The sequence below is a fragment of the Mesoplodon mirus genome (assembly GCF_964341445.2).
Source record: "Mesoplodon mirus genome assembly, chromosome: 2".
Classification (NCBI taxonomy): Eukaryota; Metazoa; Chordata; class Mammalia; order Artiodactyla; family Ziphiidae; genus Mesoplodon; species Mesoplodon mirus.
Window position 1 is genome coordinate 403,684 of NC_138977.1, and position 6,382 is coordinate 410,065.

Sequence of the window (6,382 nt, forward strand, 5' to 3'; positions counted from 1 at the left end):
ACAGTCTCTATATCCATCCATGTCTCAACAAATGACCCAATTTCCTTCCTCTTTATGGCCGAGTAATATTCCATTTTATATATGTACCACATCTTTATCCATTCATCTGTCTGTGGGCATTTAGGTTGCTTCCATGACCTGGCTATTGTAAATAGTGCTGCACTGAACATTGGGATGCATGTGTCTTTTTGATTTATGGTTTTCTCTGGGTATATGCCCAGTAGTGGGATTGCTGGGTCATATGGTATTTCTATTTTTAGTTTTTTAAAGGAACCTCCATACTGTTCATCATAGTGGTTGTATTAATTTACACTCCCAACAACAGTGCAAGAGGGTTGCCTTTTCTTCACACCCTCTCCAGCATTTGTTGTTTGTAGATTTTCTGATAATGCTCATTCTTACTGGTGTGAGGTGATACCTCATTGTAGTTTTGATTTGCATTTCTCTAATAATTAGTGATGTTGAGCAGCTTTTCATATGCTTCTTGTCCATCTGTATGTCTTCGTTGGAGAAATGTCTATTTAGGTCTTCTGCCCATTTTTGGATTGGGTTGTTTGTTTCTTTACTATTGAGCTGCATGAGCTGTTTATATATTTTGGAGATTAATTCTTTGTCCATTGATTTGTTTGCAAATATTTTCTCCCATTCTGAGGGTTGTCTTTTCATCTTGTTTATGGTTTCCTTTCCTGTGCAAAAGCTTTGAAGTTTCATTAGGTCCCATTTGATTATTTTTGTTTTTATTTCAATTACTCTAAGAGGTGGATCAAAAAAGATCTTGCTGTGATTTATGTCAAAGTGTGTTCTCCTATGTTTTCCTCTAAGAGTTTTATAGTGTCCGATCTTACATTTAAGTCTCAAATCAATTTTGAGTTTATTTTTGTGTATGGTGTTAGGGAGTGTTCTAATTGCATTCTTTTACATGTAGCTGCCCAGTTTTCCCAGCACCACTTATTGAAGAGACTGTCTTTTCTCCAATTGTATATCTTTGCCTCCTCTGTCATAGTTTAGTTGACCATAGGTGTGTGGGTTTATCTCTGGGCTTTCTATCTTGTTGCATTGATCTATGTTTCTGTTTTTGTGCCAGTACCATATTTTCTTGATTAATGTAGCTTTGTAATATGCTCTGAAGTAAGGGAGTCACATTCCTCCAGCTCCGTTTTTTTCCCTCAAGACTGCCTTGGCGATTCAGGGTCTTTTGTGCCTCCATACAAATTTTGAGATGATTTGTTCTAGTTCCATAAAAAATGTCATTGGTAATTTGATAGGGATTGTATTCAATCTGTAGATTGTTTTGAGCAGTATAGTCATTTTCACAAAATTGATTCTTCCAATCCAAGAACATGGTATATCTCTCCATCTGTTGGTATCATCTTTAATTTCTTTCATCAGTGTCTTATAGTTTTCTGCTTACAGGTCTTTTGTTTCCCTAGGTATGCTTATTCCTAGGTATTTTATGATTTTTGTTGCAATGGTAAACGGGAGTGTGTCCATAAATTCTCCTTCTGCTTTTTCATCATTAGCGTATAGGAATGTGAGAGATTTATATGCATTAATTATATATCCTGCAACTTTACCAAATTCATTGATTAGCTATAGTAGTTTTCTGGTGGCATTTTTAGGATTCTCTGTGTATAGTATCATATTATCTACAAACGGTGACTGTTTTACTTCTTCTTTTCCAATTTGTATTCCTTTTATTTTTTTTTTTTTTCTTCTCTGATTGCCATGGATAGGACTTCCAAGACTATGTTGAATGAGAGTGGTGACACTGGACATCCTTGTCTCATTCTTAATCTTAGAGGAAATGCTTTCAGTTTTTCACCATTGAGACATGTTTGCTGTGGGTTTTTCATATATGGCCTTTATTTTGTTGAGGTAGGTTCCCTCTGTGCCCACTTTCTGCAGAGTTTTTATTATAAATGCATGTTGAATTTTGGCAAAAGCTTTTTCTGCATCTATTGAGATGATCATATGGTTTTTATTCTTCAATTTGTTAATATGGTGTATCACATTGATTAATTTGCATATATTGAAGAATCCTTGCATCCCTGGGATAAATCTCAGTTGATCATGGTGTATGATCCTTTTAATGTGTTTTTGGATTCTGTTTGCTAGTATTTTGCTGAGGATTTTTGCATCTGTATTCATCAGTGATATTGGTCTGTAATTTTCTTTCTTTGTAGTATCTTTGTCTGGTTTTGATCTCAGGGTGATGGTGGCCTTATAGACTGAGTTTGGGAGTGTTCCTTCCTCTGCAATTTTTTGGAAGAGTTTGAGAAGAATGGGTGTTAGCTCTTCTCTGAATGTTTGATAGAATTCACCTGTGAAGCCATCTGGTCCTGGACTTTTGTTTGTTGGAAGATTTTAAATCACAGCTTCAATGTCATTACTTGTGACTGGTCTGTTCATAATTTCTATTTCTTCCTGGTTCAGTCTGAAAGGTTATACCTTTCTAAGAATTTGGCCTATGTTCCAGGTTGTCCATTTTATTGGTATAAAGTTGCTTGTCGTAGTCTCTTAGGATGCTATGTATTTTTGTGGTGTTTGTTGTAACTTCTCCTTTTTCATTTCTAATTTTATTGATTTGAGTCCTCTCCCTCTTTTTCTTGATGAGTCTGGCTAACGGTTTCTCAATTTTGTTTATCTTCTCAAGAAACCAGCTTTTAGTTTTATTGATCTTTGCTATTGTTTTCTTTTTTCTATTTCATTTATTTCTTCTCTGATTGTTATGATTTCTTTCCTTCTGATAACTTTGGATTTTGTTTGTTCTTCTTTGTCTAGTTCCTTTAGGTGTAAGGTTAAACAGTTTACTTGAGATATTTCTTGTTTCTTGAGATAGGCTTGTGTAGCTATAAACTTCCCTCTTAGAGGTGCTTTTGCTGCATCCCATAGGTTTTGGATCATCATGTTTCCATTGTCATTTGTCTCTAGGTATTTTTTGATTTCCTCTTTGATTTCTTCAGTGATCTCTTGCTTATTTAGTAATGTATTGTTTAGCATCCATGTGTTTGTGCTTTTTACGTTTTTTTCCCTGTAATTCATTTCTAATCTCATAGGATTGTGGTCAGAAAAGATGCTTGATATGATTTCAATTTTCTTAAATTTACTGAGGCTTGATTTGTGACCCAAGACGTGATATATCCTGGGGAATGTTCCGTGCGCACTTGAGAAAAAGTGTAATCTGCTGTTTTTGGATGGAATGTCCTATAAATATCAATTAAATCTATCTGGTCTATTGTTTCATTTAAAGCTTCTGTTTCCTTATTTACTTTCATTTTGTATGATCTGTCTATTGGTGTAATTGATGTGTTAAATTCCCCCACTATTACTGTGTCAATTTCCTCTTTTATAGCTGTTAGCAGTTGCCTTATTTATTGAGGTGCTCCTATATTGGGTGCATATATATTTATAAGTGTTAAATCTTCTTCTTTGATTGATCCATTGATCATTATGTAGTGGCCTTCCTTGTCTCTTGTAACATTCTGTATTTTAAAGTCTATTTTATCTGATATGGGTATAGCTACTCCAGGTTTTTTTGATTTCCATTTTCATGGAATATCTTTTTCTGTCCCCTCACTTTCAGTCTATATGTTTCCCTAGGTCTGAAGTGGTTCTCTTGTAGACAACATATATATGGGTCTTGTTTTTGTATCCATTCAGCAAGGCTGTGTCTTTTGGTTGGAGTATTTAATCCATGCATGGTTAAGGTAATTATCGATACATATTTTCCTATGACCATTTTTGTAATTGTTTTGGGTTTGTTTTTGTAGATCCTTTTCTTCTCTTGTGTTTTCCACTTAGAGAAGTTCCTGTAGCATTTTTTGTACAGCTAGTTTGGTGGTACTGAATTCTCTTAGCCTTTGCTTGTCTGTAAAGCTTTTGATTTCTCCATCAAATCTGAATGAGATCCTTGCAGGGTAGAGTAATCTTGGTTGTAGGTTCTTCTCTTTCACCTCTTTAAGTATATCATGCCACTCCCTTCTGGCTTGTAGAGTTTCTGCTGAGAAAATAGCAGTTAACCTTATGGGAGTTCCCTTTTATGTTATTTGTCTTTTTTCTGTTGCTGCTTTCAATAATTTTTCTTTGTCTTTAAATTTTGTCAAATTTATTACTATGTGTCTTGATGTGTTTTTCCTTGTGTTTATCCTGCCTGGGGCTCACTGTGCTTCCTGGAGTTTGATGGTTATTTCCTTTCCCATGTTAGGGAAGTTTTTGGCTAAAATCTCTTCAAATATTTTCTCTGGTCTTTTCTCTCCCTCTTCTCCTTCTGGGATCCCTATAATGTGAATGTTGTTGTGTTTAATGTTGTCCCAGAAGTCTCTTAAGCTGTGTTCATTTCTTTTCATTCTTTTTTTTTTTTTTAATTCTGATCCACAGCAGTGAATTCCACCATTCTGTCTTCCAGGTCACTTCTCCATTCTTCTGCCTCAGTTATTCTGCTATTCATTCCCTCTACTGTAGTTTTCATTTCAGTTATTGTATTTTTCATCTCTGTTTGTTTGTTCTTTAATTCTTCTAGATCTTTGTTAAACATTTCTTGTATCTTTTTGATCTTTGCCTTCATTGTTTTTCTGAGATCCTGGATCATCTTCACTATCATCATTCTGAATTCTTTTTCTCGAAGGTTGCCTATCTTCACTTCATTTAGTTGTTTCTCTGGGGTTTTATCTTGTTACTTCATCTGGTACATAACCCTCTGTTTTTTCATCTTATCTATCTTTCTGTGAATGTGGTTTTGGTTCCACAGGCTGCAGGATTATAGTTCTTCTTGCTTCTGCTGTCTGTCCTCTGGTGAATGAGGCTATCTAAGAGGCTTGATGGGAGGGACTGGTGGTGGGTAAAGCTGACTGTTGCTCTGGTGGGCAGACCTCAGTAAAACTTTAATACACTTGACTGTTGATGGGTGGGGTTGTGTTCCCTCCCTCTTGGTTGTTTCGCCTGAGACAACCTAACACTGGAGCCTACCTGGGCTCCTTGGTGGAGCTAATGACAGTCTCTGGGAGGGCTCACACCAAGGAGTACTTCCCAGAACTTCTGCTGGCAGTGTCCTTGTCCCCACGGTGAGCCACAGCCACCCCCTGCCTCTGCAGGTAACCCTCCAACACTAGCAGGTAGGTCTGGTTGAGTCTCCCCTGGGGTCACTGCTCCATTCCCTGGGTCCCGATGAGCACACTAATTTGGGTGTGCCCTCCAAGAGTGGAGTCTCTGTTTTCCCTAGTCCTGTCGAAGTCCTGCAATCAATTCCCACTAGGCTTCAAAGTCTGATTCTTTAGGAATTCCTCCTCCTGTTGCCAGACCCCCAGGTTGGGAAGCCTGACATGGGGCTCAGAACCTTCACTCCAGTGAGTGGACTTCTCTGGTATAAGTGTTCTCTAGTCAGTGAGTCACCCACCCAGCAGTTATGGGATTTGATTTTACTGTGATTGTGCCCCTCCTACCATCTCATTGTGGCTTCTCCTTTGTATTTGGATGTAGGGTATATTTTTTGGTGAGTTTCAGTGTCTTCCTGTCAATGATTGTCCAGCAGCTAGTTGTGATCCTGGTGTTCTTGCAAGAAGGAGTGAGAGCACGTCCTTCTGCTCCGCCATCTTTGTTCCTTTCAAAGTAAATCAAACTTATTTAAGTAATTTGATTTATCTCAGTATTTACCTTGATTGCATGAACTTATATTCTTATACAAAATATTTCTTAGATATCAGTGAAAAGGAAAAATTTCCTTAAAATTCTGGCACATGATAATACGAAAAGTTCAGCTTCTTTATTCTACAAACATGGGGGAGTATGGGACTTACACTAGTCTTATTATTCTCTAAACTAATTACAACAGAGCTCCTTTAATTAGAGGAACTTCAAAATCTAATTAGTTAGTACCTAACAGAGGTAGGACTCATTCAAAAGATAAAGGCTTTTTTCTCAATTACTGACCCACAAGCATTCAACTTACAGTTTCAGTTCTACAAACTCAGCTCTGGGTACAGTGAACACAGAAAGACAGAAATCCATTACTCCAGACCTCAAAAAGATGTCCTCTTTTGTAGTGGTCACCAAATGATTCCATAAGTAATTTTTGTGCACACATAGATAATCATAAAATAATAAGAAATTGAATTCCCTGTCTTTATCATGCAACAGAGAATAGATCCCAGTCACCTTGTTAGAAATTATCAAATGGTCAGATTATAAAACTAGTTTTCTGGTCATTGTAGCCATTACTGAAGAATGACATTCGCTATGTGCAAATTGGAACCTGAGTGAACAAAAACAAAGAAAGAAATCAGTAGAAATAAAACGTAGAGAATCAGAGAGTCAATGAAGGTAAAGTTTTATTGCCACAGAGAGAGACACAGAGAGACAGAGAGAGAGATCTCATGGTCAGTGCAGT